We start from the raw sequence: 18,378 nt of genomic DNA, 5'->3' as shown, positions 1-18,378 counted from the left end.
GAGTAGTGATAAGTGATGGAGGTTCTCATTTTGTGAACAAGACTCTAGAGGGATTGCTAAGGAAGCATGGTGTCAAGCACTAGATAGCTAGTCCATACCACCTTTGACCAGGTGGTTATGCAAGGATGTGGACTTTGTCTTTGATGCTGAATGTGAGGAGGCCTTTAAAAAGATCAAAGAAGCCTTGATCAGTGCACCCATTGTACAATCCCTAGACTAGTCTCTACCCTTTGAAGTGATGACTGATGCTTCTGAGTATGCAGTTGGAGCAGTTTTGGGTAAGAAAAAGGACAAGAAGCTTCATGTCATCTACTATGCAAGTAAGACCTTGGATTCAGCACAAGATAAGTATGCAACAACCGAAAAGAAGATGCTGGCCATTGTCTTTGCATTTGACAAGTTCAGAAGCTACATTGGGGCTCAAAAGCTGTTGTGTACACTGATCATGCAGCTTTGAGATATCTCATGACAAAGAAGGATGCCAAAGCTAGACTCTTGAGGTGGGTTCTACTCTTGCAGGAATTTTATATGGAAGTGTAAGACAAGAAAGGCATTGAGAATGGAGCTGCTGATCATCTATCTAGGCTTAGAGTGGAATCAGATGTCCCTTTAGATGACTCACTTCCTGAAGAGCATTGAATAGTTGTCAAGTCCTACTTAGAGGTGGAGCAGGCTAATGCTATAATAGAGAGGAGTTTACCTTGGTTTGCAGATATTGTTAACTATCTTTCTTGTGGTGTAGAGCCACCAGAACTGGATGCCTATCACAGAAAGAAATTCTTCAAAGAGGTGCAAAGGTAATCATTGGGATGAACCTTATTTGTATGTGCTGAACAAAGACCACTTGTATAGGAGATGCTTAGCTGAGGAAGAGATGCAACCAGTGCTACAAAAATGTCATGGTTCTGGAGGACACTTAGGAGCTTTCAAGACAGTGACCTACAATGTTCAGAGATGCCCAAGTTGTTGTGTCTAGCTGTGATGCCTGCCAGAGGCATTGATATGTTCATAATTTGCATCATTTAGGTTGCATAAATCATTTCAAATCATGTTTTATTTCATGCATTTTAGGTCCTTAGGGTTAGTTTTAGAACTTAGGAGATGCATTAGGTCCCAATGAGTCTTTGCATGTTTTGAGTGTCTATCAGGTGAATTTGGAGCTGAAAAGATGAATCCAGGAAGTGGAATGGTGAGCAAAGCTTGAAAAAGTGGAAAAATTGGGTCTATGGAGGTTATCGGCCATTCTCGCTGGCCAGGAAGGTTTTACCGGCCATTTTCATGTACCGCGGGAAGCTTTACCGGCCATTTTCATGTACCGCGAATGAAGTGTATCGGCCAAAATCTCCGGGTGCAAACATGTCTCAGAAATCGCCTGTCCGGGGAACCTTCCGGTCCGATTCAGACGGCGGGTGCTTCATAGAAGTTGGAGAGCATTGCATCACGGTCTCATAGCAAGTGCAATCGTGGAATTCGGACGCGTGATCAGAGAGATAAGCTCGTCAGAAGGAACCCCTATCTCGCAGGTATTCCGGACCGAGCAGATCAGTTCTGAAGGATGCGAAGGACGGTGCACTTCCAGGCCGATTCAGTTTCCGAGTCCTTCATGAGAATCAGAGACATTTGAGTCTTATTTCCAGAACGTCCAAGAGCATTCAATTCGGATCTATGAGCAGGAAGATACGGTCTCCGGAATGGACACATGTCTAGACGCCTCTCTCTGGTCGTGTACATGCACTGCAAAGATGTGCCCTCCAGGAAGCCTTACACTTCCCAAGCACCGAAGCTTCCTTCACCAAAGTTGATATAAATGAGTCCTCTGTCTTCTGCAACCGAAATCATTCAATTCGGACAAGTCTCATAGGAGTTACACTCTCCGGAATGCGAAGTGGTCTAAGCTGCTCTGAATGCTGCGAGATGGTCTTGCGACTTGGTTAACCCGCAGGCCTGAAGATGAACGCCTGAATGCTGATGCTGCGAGTTGAAATGTGCGGGTAAACTATCACTGGAAGAGATCTGAAGCTCCCGAGCAAGAGAAATGCTAAGTCCACAATCGTGCGACTTAGGCATGCGAGTTAGCCGTGCCTGGAACTATGCCGCACGATCACTCGCAAATCACTCCGACTTGAGCCTGCGACCTAGGTGCAATAGAGACCAACCCGCACAGTTTGTACATTCCCCAGAAACCGCCTTAGCCCTGCGAGTTGGAGAGGAAGGAGACCAAGCCGTAGCAACACTCGCAAAACACTCCTACTTAGGCGTGCGGCTAAGACAAGGCGATTCAGGCTTCACAAGACAAGTCTTCATCTACTGCGACTTAGGTGTGCGACCTGGGACATACTGGACCAACCCGCAGTAATTCCCACTTTATCCATTAAAGCCGGGTCAGGACCCGGTTTGTTCCGGGCTGACCCGGTTCGTTTTTAAGGAAGTATAAATACTTTTTAGGGTTTTTTGGGGAGAGAATTAAGTTTTATTCCCTTTGTCTCTTGCCTCTTTGGTGAAAGACTCCATTAAGAAGAGAAATATCTATATTTGAGTGTTTCATCAAGAGAGTTTAAAGAGATCTGGGTGTTTAAAGCTGTTTTCTTTTGAATCTATCATCTCCATCTCCATTTCTCATCATTAATCATGCTAATCTTCTCAACTTGCAAAGGTTTAAGAGAGATTAGTATGATTAGTGAGTAGTCACCCTAATGAGGTTCTAGATGTGTAGGTTAGGGTGCTAAAGTGTTAGATTAGAAGTGCTTAGGGCTAGATTCATTGATTCATCTTTCTAAACAGCTGTTCTCTATGCTAGATCCTTGATAATCACTTGAGATCTAGATTCTGGGAATTTCATGAACCAAAAGTGTTTGATGAAATTCCTGAAAGAGCTGTATTAGAGGTTTAAGCATTTTTCTGCATGATGATGTATTGTTATTTGCTTGAATGATCATTAAGAGCTGTTTGTTAATGCATATTGATTCATGTTTCACAAATGGGAATTTGGTTTGAAAATGGATTAGTATAAGGGTTAATACCTTCATGAGAGGATTAACCTAGATTTGAGTTCTTAATCATTTGAATCATGTCTCATCATTGTCATTAGCATTTCTAGTTTAGCACCAAAGCACCCTAACCAACTATCATGTCTAGAATCTCATGCCTCCATCATATCATATTCACATCATTTGTCATTGCTTAGTTCTTGATTAGTCATTGTCATTAGTCTTTAAACCTGTTTAAGTTTGTTAGTTGTCATTAGTTAACCAAAACCCACTCTTGTTTGCATGAATTAAGAACTTGATCAGATAGCTTAGTGTCTATCACCACATTCTTGGATTGATTAACCTCTTTGTGCTACTTTGACAAGGGGATTGATAGCCCTGAGACTCTAAAAAGTCTTATCTATCAATTGGCGCCGTTGCCAAATTGTGGTTTGTTTAGCATTAAGCTCTGATCTGTTCTTGAGATCAAGTGCTTACTTTCTTGTTTTTACTGATTCCTTTCAAGTTCTGTTTGTGATTTCAGGTGTATGAACACCAGGTCTAGATCAAGAAGCTGTGGTCCACCTTTCCCTCTCAACGACAACATCAACCTTTTGGTACCAAGGAGGAGAAGGGACAAACGTGGTAGACAGATTGATCAGGCTGACATGGAAGAACAAAGAGACCACGTTGTGGATATAGAACAACCGGTTCAGGAGCAACAGGCTCAGGGTAATGGAGCTGGAAATGGAGTTGGTCAAGGGTTTCATCAGGGTAATGTTCATCAGGAACAGGTGCACCAACAAGCTTATGTCCACCAGGGACAAGCTCAAGCTCATCAACAGAGGCATCAGGCCAATGTTCAACAAAGACAACAAGTGCACCACCAACCCCACCCTTTCCAACCACAGCAAAGGAGATATGAGCAACCCCAAGTCTATGTTGCAGAGAATGACAGGACCAATGCTCATCAGTATGGAGCTGGTTTTCAGGCACCACCTGTGCAAAACAACAACTTTGAAGTGAAGGCATCTTTGCTGAATATGGTCCAGAACTCAAAATTCCATGGGTTAGCAATGGAAGATCCCTTGGAACACTTGGACCAGTTTGATAAGGTGTGTGATCTGACCAAGATAAATGGAGTTTCAGAAGACAGCTTCAAGCTAAGACTATTCCCATTCAGTCTTGGTGATAAAGCTCATCAATGGGAGAAGAATCTTCCAAGAGGCTCCATTCAAACCTGGGAGCAATGCAAGCAAGCCTTCTTATCTAAGTTCTTCTCCACCTCAAGAACTGCAAAACTGAGGAACCAAATCTCTAGCTTCACTCAGCACAGCAATGAGAGTTTTGGTGAAGCATATGAGAGATTCAGGAGCTACACAAACCAATGCCCACACCATGGGTTTAGTGAGGCTTCTCTTCTCAGCACACTGTATAGGGGAGCTCTTCCCAAGATTAGAAACCAGCTGGATACTGCTTCCAATGGGAACTTTCTGGGTAAAGAGATACATGCTGCTTTAGAGCTAGTGGAGAACTTAGCATTGAGCAATGATACTTATGGTGAAGACTATGACAGATCAAATAGGTCTGAAGGTTCAAGCTCAGAACAGAGGCTCACCAGAGAAGTTAAGGAGTTGAGGAGTGAATTAGACAAGCTGAAATTCACCACTCAGAAGCCAATGCATTTTGTTGGAGAGTATGAGGAACCTTCTCAAATCTTTGAGAACATAAGTGAAGAAGGTCTTACCCAAGAGGAGCTCAACTACATTTGGAATCAGAGGTTCCAAAGATATCAGTATGGTAATGCCAATCCAAGCCTCTCTTACCAGAACACCAATGTAGCTAACCCACAAGACCAGGTCTATCCCAATTCTCAAGCTCTAAAGAACTTTGTTCCCAAGAACAACTTTCAAGGGTCATTCCAACCCAAGAATCAATTTGGTCAGAATCAGAGTTTTGGTCAGCAACAGCAACCATTTCAGGGCACTGGTTACACTTCACAGCAGCCAAAGGCACCACCAGGGTTTGGTCCACCACAGTTCCAACAGCAGGCGCCGGTTCAACAACAGTTTCAGCCACCAATGGTTCAACAGCAGCCACAGATGGGTACAGATATGGTTGGTATTCTGCAACAACTACTTCAGGGTCAACAGACTATGCAGCAGGAAATCAAGGAACTGAAGCAAAACCAGGTATCAAGCTCAAGGAACCAAGGTCACCTACCTAGAAAACCAGAACCCAACCCCAAGGAATATGCCAAGGCCATTACACTGAGGAGTGGCAAGGAGTTACCTGGTATTGAGAACAACAAAGTGATCATTGAGGACAATGATCAACCTGAGGGGGAGGCAGCCTTAAAGGATGATCAAGTTGCTGAGAAACCAAGGACAGAAAAGGGTAAAGAGGTAGCAAAGGAACCAGAACCAGAGAAGAAGTATGTGCCACCACCTCCATACCAACCCAAGCTCCCATTTCCAGGGAGATTTAAGAAGCAACTAGTGAATAAGGCAAGAGCTGTATTTGAGAAGGCACTCAAAGAGACACCACTCACAATGCCTCTCATTGATGCATTCTTAATGATACCAAAGATGGGGAAGTTCTTGAAGGATGCCATTCTGAACAAGACAAAAGAGCTTCAAGGCATGGTAGTACTAAGTCATGAATGCAGTGCTATCATTCAGAAGAAGTCCATCCCAAGGAAGTTAACTGATCCAGGGAGTTTCACACTCCCTTGTGCCATTGGACCTCTTCTATTCTCTGGATGTCTTTGTGATCTAGGAGCATCAGTCAGCTTCCATTCTCCATAGCAAAGAAGCTGGGCTTTAGAGTGTTCAAGCCTGCAAGGATCTCTCTTATCCTTGCAGATAGATCAGTTAGATTGCCTATTGGTATGTTGGAAGATCTACCTGTCAAGATAGGTGGTTTTGAGGTTCCAACAGATTTTGTTGTGCTGGAAATGGATGAGGAACCAGTAAATCCTCTCATCTTGGGCAGGCCATTCTTAGCCACTGCAGGAGCTATTATTGATGTGAGAGGTGGGATAATAGAGCTTCAACTTGGGTCTGAAAGGCTCAAGTTTGATGTGAATGAGATGATGAAGAAACCCACCATTGAAGGTCAATGTTTCTATGTGGAGACAATGGACCAGTTGGCTGATGAGTTGCTGGAGGAGCTGAACACTGAGGATCCTTTTCAAGCTTCTCTAACTCAAGAACAAGGAGAAAATGAGCTCTTGGCTGAAGCAAGTGAAGGGTATAAGCTGTATCTGGACAATGCAAGAGAGCTGGGTCCTGAAACAAGGTTTTTGGAGCTGGAACAAAGTGGCTCTGAAGTTTTTGCTATCAAGGAATCAGTCACCAGCCAAAGCAGCTTGGACCACGACTGGAATGAGGCTGATGCACCCTCTGTTGAGCTCAAGCCTCTACCAACAGGGCTCAGGTATGCTTTCTTAGGCTTAAACTCCACATATCCTGTCATCATCAATGATAGCCTATTAGAGGATCAAGAGAGTGCATTGCTCAATGAAATAAGAAAGTTCAGGAGAGCCATAGGGTATTCTTTGGCTGATATTAGAGGGATCTCTCCTGACATTTGCACCCATAGTATCCACCTAGAGGACCAATCTATGTCCTCTATTGAGCATCAAAGAAGACTTAACCCCAACCTTAGGGAAGTGGTTAAGAAGGAGATACTAAAGCTTCTTGAGGCAGGGATAATTTACCCAATCTCTGACTCAAGATGGGTGTCTCCTGTTCATGTTGTGCCCAAGAAAGGTGGGATCACAGTGGTGAAAAATGATAAGGATGAACTCATAGCTCAAAGAACCATAACTGGCCATCGCATGTGCATTGACTATAGGAAATTGAATTCTGCTTCTAGAAAAGATCATTTCCCTTTACCATTCATTGATCAAATGCTTGAAAGGTTAGCTAATCATCCTTATTTTTGTTTTCTCGATGGGTACTCGGGTTCTTCCAAATTCCCATAGACCCTCGGGATTGATATATTCATAAATTGCATCATTTAATGTACATATTCTAGTCCAAATTATGTCTCATTTGCATACATTTTAGGTCTTTAGGCATTGTTTTAGGACTTAGGAGATTGCATTAGGTCCAAGAGAGTTTTGCATAGTTTAGAGTGTTAAACAGGTGCTTTTGGAGCTTATTTGGAGTGGAGGATGTGATTCAGATGAAGAAATGGAGTTGAAATGATCAAAAATGGTGAAAAGGAGCAATTTTGGGTTTCTAGGCAAAATGATGTACTGATGGCCGAAGATTCTCGGCCAAAATCCTTCCCGCGGGTAGCTTTCTCGGCCAAAAACACGTACCGCGGTCAAGACTCTCGGCCAAAAACCCCGGGTGCAGATACATTTCCGAAATCGCGTCACCGGAAGCTCTTGCCGGCCGATTCAGCTTACAGGATCTTCAGCAAAGTTGGAGATAATTGACTCAAGAATCCAGGACAGGTTGAATCAGGGCATTTGGAGCACTGAGCTGAACGATACGGTCACCGGAAGACAGACCTCTCTCGCATCCATTCCGGAATAATCCGATACTCCTGAATGATCGCCTGTCCGGGGAACCTTCCGGTCCGATTCAATTGTCGAAGGCTTCATCAAGGTTGGAGTAGATTAGATCACGGTTCAGAACAAGTAGAATCATGGAATTCGGACGTGTGAGCAGAAAGTTAAGCTCGTCGGAAAAAACTCCTGTCTCGCTGCCGTTTTGGACCAAGCCGATGAGCTCCGAAGAACTCGAAGGACGGTGCACTTCCAGACCGATTCGGTTTCCGGGGCCTTGAGGAGAACCAGAGATATTTGAGTCCTATTTCCAGAACGTCCAAGATCATTCAATTCGGATCTATGATCAGGAAGATACGGTCTCCGGAATGGACACATGCCTAGACGCCTCTCTCTGATCGTGTAAATGCACTGCGAATATTGGCCCTCCAGGAAGCCTTCCACTTCCCAAGCACGGAAGCTTCCTTCACCAAAGTTGTAGATATATGAGTGCTCTCGCCTCTGCAACCGGAATCACTCAATTCGGACAAGTATCTTATGAGTTACACTCTCCGGAATGCGAAGTGGTCCCGACAGCCCTGAATGATGCGAGCTAAGTGAAACATGACACGGTTTGAATGCCACGGTCTGGGACTTGACCGTGGCAACTTTTACACACCTTCGGAGATTGACACGATCTTCATGCCATGGTATACACTTGACCGTGGCAAACAAACACTTGGCTGGGAGGAACTTTACAAGCATTCGGGTTTTGACACGGTTTGAATGCCACGGTCTAGGACTTGACCATGGCAACTTTTACACACCTTCGGCTTTTGACACGACCACTTGCCACGGGGCTTGACCAAGAGCTACTAGACCGTGGCAATCCAAGAAGTTCATCACCCAAACCCAGAAAAGAAGAGACACGGCCACTAGACATGGTGTAAATCAAGCCATGGCAACCTTGATCATGAAGAATCTGTCCAAGGACTTTGACACTATCAGTTTGCCACGGTCAGTTTGCCACGGTCTGTCCAAGCATCATCTGACCGTGGCAAACCACACCACTATCCATCAACGCCGGGTCAGGACCCAGTTTGTCCTGGGCTGACCCGGTCCGCAAGAGACACTATATATGCTTTTTAGGGTTTTTTCCAAGACTTAAGCTTTGTTTTCTCTTGTTTCTCTTTCCCCTTTTGTTAAAAAAACGAGTTTGTTAAGAGATATCTCAAGGATTTAATCAATCTAAGTCTGTTTCTTATCATCTCATCTTCTTATCTTTGCTTCTAATCATGATTAACATCACCCCTTGCAAAAGAAATGGTGTGTTCATCATGATTAGTGAGTAGTCTTCTTTTAAGCATCTAGGTGTGTAGATTAGGGTGCTTAGATGTTTGATTTGTGATGTTTAGGGTCTAGATTCTCATTTCATTTCCTTAGTTAGATGCTCTTAATGCTAGATCTCTCATTATAAGCTTGATCTAGAACTTAGGCATTTCTCCACCCACAAGGTGTTTGATGAAATGCCTGAATGAGCTAACTTAAGGGTTTATGTCTTTTTCATCATGGGAATGATTTGTTAACTGCATGAATGACATATTAGAACTGTTTCTTAAAGCTCATTGATTCATATTTCACAAATGATGATTTGGTTTGAAAGTGGATTAGTGTAGAGATTAATGCTTTCATGAGAGGATTAGTCTAGATTAGAGTTCTAAGTTGAAATGTTTGAGATCATGTGATTGCTTGCTATGTCTTTCTGTATAAGATTCAGTCTTTCTTAGCTCTTATTTTGATGCACAAAGAGGCTGTCTGGTCATTTTAGACTTGGAACCTTATGCCTGGTCATTTTAAGAGCTAAGATCTTACCGCGGTACACAGCCCTCGGCCATTTTCCTTACCGCGGGAAGCTTTTCTCGACCAAAATTTGTCCTTGTCCGCGCGTTTCAAAGATCAGCAATCCGGGGAACCTTCCGGTCCGAACCAGTTGGCAGGGTCTTCAGAAAAGTTGGAGATAATCAAACAAAGATCCCAGAACAGTTGGAATCATCCAATTCGGACCAGTGGGGAGAAAGATACAGCTTCCGGAAGATGCACCAACATTACGCGCATCCGAGAACCGAACGGTGGAGTACAAAGATCACGGCGGACGGAACCTTTCCGGACCGAACCAGCTTGCCCGGTCTTCATCAAAGTTTGAGATCTTTGAAAGAAATTTTCAGAACGGTTGGGATCGCTAAATTCGGACGAGTGGTTTCAAAGATAAAGTCTCCGGAGTTCACATCGGTCAAAACAGCTTATTTCCCGGTGATTCCAATGCGGTTCAAAGATGTGAAATCCAGGAAGCCTTCCACTTCCCAAGCTCCGACGGTTTCTTCACCAAAGTTCGAGCTTATTGAGTCATCTTGACTATGGAACTGGTCTCAGAGCATTTGGAGTCGTGGGTTGAAAGTTACTGTTTCCGGGAGGTGACATGGTCGATACGAACCCAAATATGTTGCGGTACGCGCTAAGTGTTTTCTCAGGGCTCGGCATCGTTACCTCGACATCGGCCAAGTCAAGGCTCATATTTTGGGAGTATTCTGAACTAGGCCTCGTGCTGACGCCTCGGCACGTTGGAATCAAGGCATGCACACGTAAGAAATGAAGCTGGAAACGACTAAGTGTTGAACGTGCACCTCGGCGCAATGACTTCGGCGTGCATGCCGGCCCCTGTTCGCTCAAACCCCTCGACTACCAAGCGCCTCGGCATTTCATGCCGAGGTCCATTGTCACGAACCCAGAATCAAGAACAAAGCTGCCCAAGAACACACACGTGAAGATGGATCGAAGACTAGGGTTCATGCATGTTCTTGACGTATTCTTCACGAGATCTTCATTTGGATCTGGACTCATGTGCACTCCTCGACATGAAGACCTCGGTTTCACTCTCCGACACACCGTGGCACTCACCCATCAACCCAAGAACGCGGTTCAGTACCCGGTTTGTTCCGGGCTGACCCGCGACACTTTACCTTTGCTATATATACATTTTGAGACTAAAAACCTAATCATCTTATCTCTTATCTGTTTTTGGCTTTAAGAACTTACCTCTTTTGTGAAACTTGATCAGTCTAATCCGATATCTCGTTTTTGCATCAGAAATCTTGTTCTTTCTTTATTTTCTTTTGTCATCTATCATTAAACTCCTCATCATGACTAGCTACACGTCTTGCAAAAGACTTAATGAGCTCGTTATGATTAGTGAATAGTCGTTTAAGCGGCTTTAGATGAGTAGATTAGGGTGCTTTCAAGGTAGATTAGTGGGTTTAGGTGTCTAGTCTTGCATGTTTCATTCCTTAACCGACGAGATCTCTAGGCTGGATCCAAGCACATCACTTGAGGTTCAGATCTGAGACATATCTCGCATCAAAAGTGTTTGTAGAAATGTCTGAACCACTCGGTTAAGGGTTTAAGAGTCTTTCATCGCGGGGTGATAGTTTGTTCTCTTAAATGACATTTTTGAACTGATTCTTATTGCTGATTGATTCGATGCTTCTCAAAAGACATTTTTGGTATGAAGGAGAATCAGTTTAGATGCTTAATACTTTCATGAGAAGATTAACATGCCTTGAGTTCAAAGTTAAATGAAACCGCTTGATGTTTTGATTCATTAACCAACTAGTTGAACTTGGAAGCACCCGAGTCAAGTATCTCGTCTAAAGTCCCTTGCTTTATTACATATTATCATCATCTGAATCGTTTAGTTATTATTTGCATCCTGTCTCTGTTTAGATCTAATCATTTGCTTTACCTTTCATGCTTAGTCGTTTGTTACGTAGCTTAGTTCAAAACCTTCACCTTTTGTCTTGACTTAAATGAACAAACATCATAGTCTAGTGTCTCGTTGACTTGTATGGATTGATACCTCTTTGTGCTACTTCGACAAAGGGGATTGATAGCCCTGAGACCTAAAAAGTCATATCTATCAATTGGCGCCGTTGCCAACTTGTCGGAGCATTAGTCTTTTGTTTGTTCTTGAGTTCAAGATTTTACCTTTCTTTGTTTTACTAACTTCCTTGCAAGTTCTTGTGTTGCTTTCAGGTGCATGAAAACCAGGTCTCGGAGCACAGAACCGCCTCTACCGTACGACGACAACATCAACCGGATTGAGAGGCGAGCTCGCGAGAGGGAATGGCATTTTGAACGAATTGGAATGGCAGAACAGCAAAGGATCGAGCAACAGGCTCAAGAAACCGAGCACCAGGCTCATGCTAATCAGGCGCAGGCAGGCAGGAATGAACAACAAGCCTATGTTAACCAACAACAGGCTCAAAGAAACGAAAGGCTTGCTCAGCAAAACCAACAACAAGCTAATAGAAACGAGCAACAAGCCCACCATGTTCATCCGCCACCGCCACAAGCTCAGAGACAACCTCATCCGGTCTTTGTTGGAGAGAACGACCGAGCTAATGCGCACCAATACCGAGCTGGGATTCAAGCTCCACCAGTTCAAAATAACAACTTTGAAGTTAAAGCTTCCCTCCTCAACATGGTGCAGAACTCAAAGTTCCACGGTCTAGCCGGAGAAGACCCTCTTGAGCATCTAGATCAGTTTGATCGGGTTTGCGACCTAACTAAGATCAATGGTGTCTCGGAAGATAGCTTCAAGCTACGCTTGTTCCCATTCAGCCTCGGTGATAAAGCTCACCAGTGGGAAAAGAACCTCCTGAGGGGTTCTATACAAACCTGGGAGCAGTGTAAACTGGCGTTCTTATCAAAGTTCTTTTCCACATCACGCACGGCTAAGCTCAGAAACCAGATCTCAAGCTTCACGCAGCACAATAACGAGAGCTTTAGCGAGGCTTGGGAACGGTTTAGAAGTTACACTAACCAATGCCCACACCACGGCTTCTCAGAGGCATCCCTCTTGAGTACTTTATACCGAGGTGCCCTCCCCAAGATCCGAAACCAACTAGATACAGCTTCAAATGGAAATTTTCTTGGGAAAGAGATCAATGCGGCAATGGAACTAGTCGAGAACCTAGCCATGTCTAATGATACTTATGGCGAGGACTTTGATAGAGCAAACCGTACAGAGGGCTCTGGTGAAGAACAGCGTATGAAAAAGGATATCAGAGAGCTTCAGAGCAAGCTTGACAAAGTTCTGATGGCGACTCAAAAGCCAATACACTTTGTAGGCGAGTTTGATGAGCAAGGGCCAAGTTTTGATAATGTAAACAAAGATGGTCTAACTCAAGAGGAGCTGAACTACATAGGGAATCAGCAGAGGTATCAGCGGTTCAACAACTACAACAGTAACCCAAACCTCTCATACAGAAACCCGAATGTAGCTAACCCTCACGATCAAGTGTACCCTGCTCCGCAACAACAACAAAGCTACGCTCAAAAGGCTCCTTATCAGAATACCTTCCAGCCCAAGCAACAGTTTAGTGGGCAACAGCACGACTACACTCAGCAGAATCAAGCGGCTCAGGGTAACAACTTCACCAACCAACCGCAGCATCACAAGTTTCCACCAGGGTTCAATCCGCAGCCGATGGGTAATCAGCAACAGAATCAGAGAACGGGTCAGAACCAGCTGGGGAACGATGTCTGTGGGATCTTACAGCAACTGTTACAGGGTCAGCAGAGAGTTGAGAGCCAGCACGCGACAATGCAGCAAGACATTAGAGAGCTTAAGCAAAATCAAGCCTCTACATCATCCCGAGGCCCGGATTTACCAGGTAAACCGGAGCCAAACCCCAAGGAGTACGTGAACGCCATTACATTGAGGAGTGGCAAGGAACTACAAGCTCCGAAGCCTACGACTAAGCTCATTGAGGCCAATGAGCAATCAGAGGGGGAGGCAGCCTCAGGTGATGCGTGTAAAGAAGCGGATTTTGAGAAAGAACCGATCAAGGACAACGGAAAAGAGGTGGAAAAGACAACTGAGCTCGAAAAGCCATACGTTCCACCACCACCTTACCAACCCAAGATACCGTTCCCAGGGCGTTTCAAAAAGAAAATCTTAGACAAAGCCAAAGCGGTCTTTGAGAAACACTTGGAGAACACGCAACTCACCTTACCCATTATAGATGCTTTCTTAGCTATACCACAGCTTGGGAAGTTTCTAAAGGATGCGATCCTCAACAAGACAAAGGAGCTCCAGGGTATGGTAATACTGAGCCATGAATGCAGCGCCATAATACAAAGGAGGTCTATACCAAGGAAGCTATCCGATCCGGGCAGCTTTACCTTACCGTGTGCTTTAGGTCACTTGAAGTTCTCAAACTGCTTGTGTGATCTAGGAGCTTCTGTGAGCCTGATGCCATACACGGTGGCGAAGAGATTGGGATACAAGAGTTACAAGCCGGCCAAGATCTCTCTCATACTAGCTGATAGATCGGTTCGCTTACCGGTGGGTTTGCTTGAGGATTTACCTTTAAGGATCGGTGAGATAGAAATCCCCACGGACTTCATAGTTCTTGAGATGGACGAGGAACCATTGGACCCTATCATCTTGGGCCGACCGTTCCTAGCGACCGCAGGAGCCATTATAGATGTGAGAGGAGGAATGATTGAACTACACATCGGTTCCGAGCATATGAAGTTCAATGTGAAAGAGATGATGAAGAAACCGACTATTGGAGGTCAGGTTTTCTATATGGAAGTGATGGAGGAGCTAGCTGATGAGCTCCTGGCAGAGTTGAACACAGAGGATCCGTTACAAGTGGTCCTTACACGTGAACAAAGCGAGCACGGGTACTTGAACGAGGAAAGCGAGGTATACAAGCAACTTTTGGACCAACCGAAGGAACTTGGAGCTGAAGCCAGGTTTTTGGAGCTCAGGAAGAGTGGCCTCGACATCTTAGACAGCGAGGGGTCCATGGGAACAGAGGAGACACCTCGGGATATCATGACCGTGGCAACTCATATCGAGGCCGATGATAATCCGCGCGAGAACAAGGAAAAGGCCGAGGAAGCTGTTCCGGGCCAATGTAGCTTTGATACCGATTGGAATGAGGCAGACGCTCCCCCTGTTGAGCTCAAGCCTCTACCAACAGGGCTCAGGTATGCGTTCTTAGGCTTGAACTCCACTTTCCCTGTGATCATAAACGATAGTTTGCTTGAACATGAAGAACGTGCATTGCTTAATGAAATCAAGAAATTCAGGAGAGCAATAGGGTATTCCTTGGCCGACATAAGAGGAATCTCTCCTGATATATGCACTCACCGGATCCACCTGGAGGACCAAGCCATGTCCTCTATTGAGCACCAACGTCGCCTAAACCCGAACCTCAAAGAGGTGGTTAAGAAGGAGATACTAAAGCTCCTTGAGGCAGGGATCATATATCCAATCTCTGACTCTCGGTGGGTATCTCCTGTGCACGTTGTGCCCAAGAAAGGTGGTATCACAGTGGTAAAAAATGATAAGGATGAACTCATAGCCCAAAGAACTATAACCGGCCATCGCATGTGCATTGACTATAGGAAATTGAATTCTGCATCAAGAAAAGATCATTTCCCTTTACCATTCATTGATCAAATGCTTGAACGGTTAGCCAATCATCCTTATTTCTGTTTTCTCGATGGATACTCTGGATTCTTCCAAATACCAATAGATCCAAGAGACCAAGAGAAAACGACATTCACTTGCCCTTATGGCACTTATGCTTATAGGAGAATGCCTTTCGGTTTGTGTAATGCACCGGCCACTTTTCAAAGATGCATGATGCACATTTTCTCTGATCTAATTGAAGAGAAAGTTGAGGTGTTTATGGATGATTTCTCCGTATACGGCTCCTCTTTCTCCGAATGTCTTGCTAATCTTTCTCAGGTTCTAAAGAGATGTGAGGAGCATAGGCTTGTATTGAACTGGGAGAAGTGTCATTTCATGGTACAAGAAGGCATTGTCTTGGGGCACAAGGTATCAGAGAAGGGTATTGAGGTGGACAAGGCCAAAATCGAGGTAATGGTGAACCTACAAGCTCCGAATTCTGTAAAAGGGATAAGAAGCTTTCTTGGGCACGCTGGGTTCTATAGGCGGTTCATTAAGGATTTCTCCAAGATAGCTAGGCCTTTAACTAGGCTATTGTGCAAAGAGGTGGAGTTTATCTTTGATGAAGAGTGTGAGGAAGCGTTTAAGAGGATCAAGGAGGCTTTGATCAGTGCACCAATTGTACAAGCTCCCGATTGGTCTTTACCATTCGAAGTGATGACTGATGCATCTGACTATGCCGTGGGAGCTGTCTTGGGGCAGAAGAAAGATAAGAAACTCCATGTGATTTACTATGCCAGCCGCACCTTGGACTCAGCTCAAGAAAAGTATGCAACCACCGAGAAGGAAATGCTTGCCATTGTGTTCGCATTTGACAAATTCAGGAGTTATCTAGTGGGATCAAAAGTCACGGTTTACACAGATCACGCGGCCTTGAGGTACTTGATGTCTAAGAAGGACGCTAAGCCGAGGCTTTTGAGATGGGTCCTATTGCTCCAAGAATTCGACATAGAAATACTTGACAAGAAGGGCATTGAAAACGGGGCCGCAGATCATCTCTCAAGGCTGAGGATTGAAGAAAAGGTCCCTATAGATGATGCTTTACCAGAGGAACATCTCATGCTGGTCCGGTCTTACTTAGAGGTGGAAGAGGCCAACACAATCAAAGAAAGAAGCCTCCCATGGTTCGCGGATCTTGTGAACTACCTGTCTTGCGGTTTAGAGCCACCGGATCTTGATGCCTATCAGAGGAAAAAGTTCTTTAGAGATGTGACGAGATATCATTGGGATGAGCCGTATCTTTACGTGCTTAACAAAGACCATCTCTATAGGCGATGCTTGGCCGAAGAAGAGATCCATCCGGTGCTACAAGAATGCCACGGTTCAGCGTACGGTGGTCACTTAGGTGCATTCAAGACGGTTGCCAAAGTTTTGCAAAGCGGCTTCTGGTGGCCGACTATGTTCAAGGACGCTCAAGATGTGGTATCGAGATGCGAGGCTTGTCAAAGGCACGGTAACATATCCAAGAGGAATGAGATGCCCCAAAACCCAATCTTTGAAGTCGAGGTCTTCGACTGTTGGGGCATTGACTTCATGGGTCCCTTTGTGAGTTCATACGGAAATCAGTACATCCTTGTCGCGGTGGACTATGTGAGTAAGTGGGTCGAGGCTGTTGCATCCCCAACCAACGATTCAAAAGTGGTGGTAAAGCTTTTTAAAAGTATCATTTTCCCACGGTTTGGAGTTCCAAGAGTAGTAATCAGTGATGGGGGAAGCCACTTTATCAATAAGACTCTTGAGAGTCTTTTGAAGAAGCATGGGGTAAAGCACAAGGTGGCCACACCTTATCATCCGCAGACTAGTGGTCAAGTGGAGGTCTCTAACCGACAGATAAAGGCTATTTTGGAGAGGACCGTGAGCTCATCTAGAAAGGATTGGAGCAAGAAACTTGATGATGCTTTGTGGGCTTACAGAACCGCGTACAAGACCCCCATTGGAACCTCACCGTTTAACTTGCTCTATGGGAAAAGCTGTCATCTACCGGTTGAGTTGGAATACAAAGCATTGTGGGCAGTGAAACTTCTTAACTTTGACATCAAGACTGCACAAGAGAAGAGGGTTTTACAACTTCATGAGCTTGAGGAAATCCGGTTAGATGCTTTTGAGAGCTCTAAAATCTACAAAGAAAGGACTAAAGCGCTTCATGACAAGAAGATACACAAGAGAGAGTTCAAAGAAGGAGACCAAGTTCTGCTGTTTAACTCGAAACTCAAGCTATTCCCTGGGAAGTTGAGATCCAGATGGTCCGGTCCATTCGAAACTCTTGAAGTAAGGCCTTATGGAGCGGTTGTTCTAAAAGGAAAAGATGGACAAGGCTTTGTGGTAAACGGTCAGAGGGTAAAGCACTACCTGGCATCAGAAACAAGAGAGGGAGCTACCTCAGTTCCTCTTCTTGAACCAGAATCAGCCTGAAAAGGTATGAAAAGTCAAACTTAGTGACGTTAAACAAAGTGCTCTTGGGAGACACCCCAAGCTTATCCTTGTACATATTTCGCTTTTCATCTTCTTTTTCTTTTTACTTGAAGCTTTTTGAAGGGTTTGTTAAGTGTTTCAGGAGTTAGATGGTGAATCTTGATGATGAGAATAAGAAAAAGCTCGAAAATGACACGGCCTGATGAATAAAGTCCTAGAGTGTACGTAGCCTCGGTATCGACCCTTGGTATATACATACCGCGGTCACCTTTACCGAGTAAAGCCTGAGAACCTCGGCTAGACTCCTCGACTCGATTTCATCATAGCCGTGTCCGAGAAGGGTCATAGTGAAATGACTAAGTGTGGGGGAGGGCCACGGTGTAAACACCTCGGTATAATTATACCGAGGGGCAAAGTTCACTTCAAACGGTCTAAAACCTCGATCGAGGCCGCGACCAGTTTACACCAAGGCCGGACCGTTTAAACCCCCAGCACCAAGTGTTCTCTGTTAATACAAGTGACCTCGGCATGATGCCCTCGTGGTGGAGCGTGCCGAGGTGCCCGGCTTCAAGAATGATCAAAAACATGAACACTTGGGACACTTGAGTCAAAGAAGAGGGTTTGCGCGACCTAGGGGAAACACTTGATGGCCGCGGAGAAATTCTGGTTAACTTGAGCTCATGACACTCGGCTTGATGCCCTCGGGGTGGAACAAGTCGAGGCCGCTCAAGAAAACACGAGAAAAATCACTCTAGTCCGTACGGCCCACGTCATCCCCCTTGTCGCGCCATTTGGAAGCCTTTGCGCGGTAATTTGAATTTAAACGCCCGGTCAAAGCTGTTTTGGCGCGGGTCAACGGTCTCAGCTGGAGGAGAAGGGGGGACCAGTCCCACTACAGTCCAAGCGCCAGCTGGAAAGCGCGACACCGCCCATACCAGCCTCCATCCCGAGCCATG

The 18,378-nt window shown here is 45.0% G+C and overlaps 2 non-coding genes across 2 annotated transcripts; both read right to left on the bottom strand.

Moving 5' to 3' along the window:
- Positions 1-4,264: 4,264 nt before the first annotated feature.
- On the bottom strand, positions 4,265-4,371 carry LOC112089432. Its single transcript, XR_002901070.1, has one exon. It is a non-coding gene; the product is annotated as a small nucleolar RNA R71 (small nucleolar RNA).
- A 7,885-nt stretch (positions 4,372-12,256) lies between these two features.
- LOC112089351 lies at positions 12,257-12,363 on the bottom strand. Its single transcript, XR_002900988.1, has one exon. It is a non-coding gene; the product is annotated as a small nucleolar RNA R71 (small nucleolar RNA).
- Positions 12,364-18,378: the final 6,015 nt, after the last annotated feature.

Source organism: Eutrema salsugineum, unplaced genomic scaffold (genome assembly GCF_000478725.1).
Source record: "Eutrema salsugineum unplaced genomic scaffold, Eutsalg1_0 scaffold_12, whole genome shotgun sequence".
NCBI lineage: Eukaryota > Viridiplantae > Streptophyta > Magnoliopsida > Brassicales > Brassicaceae > Eutrema > Eutrema salsugineum.
Note: the sequence above shows the minus strand (reverse complement) of the source record. Positions and strands in the feature narration are given on the sequence as shown.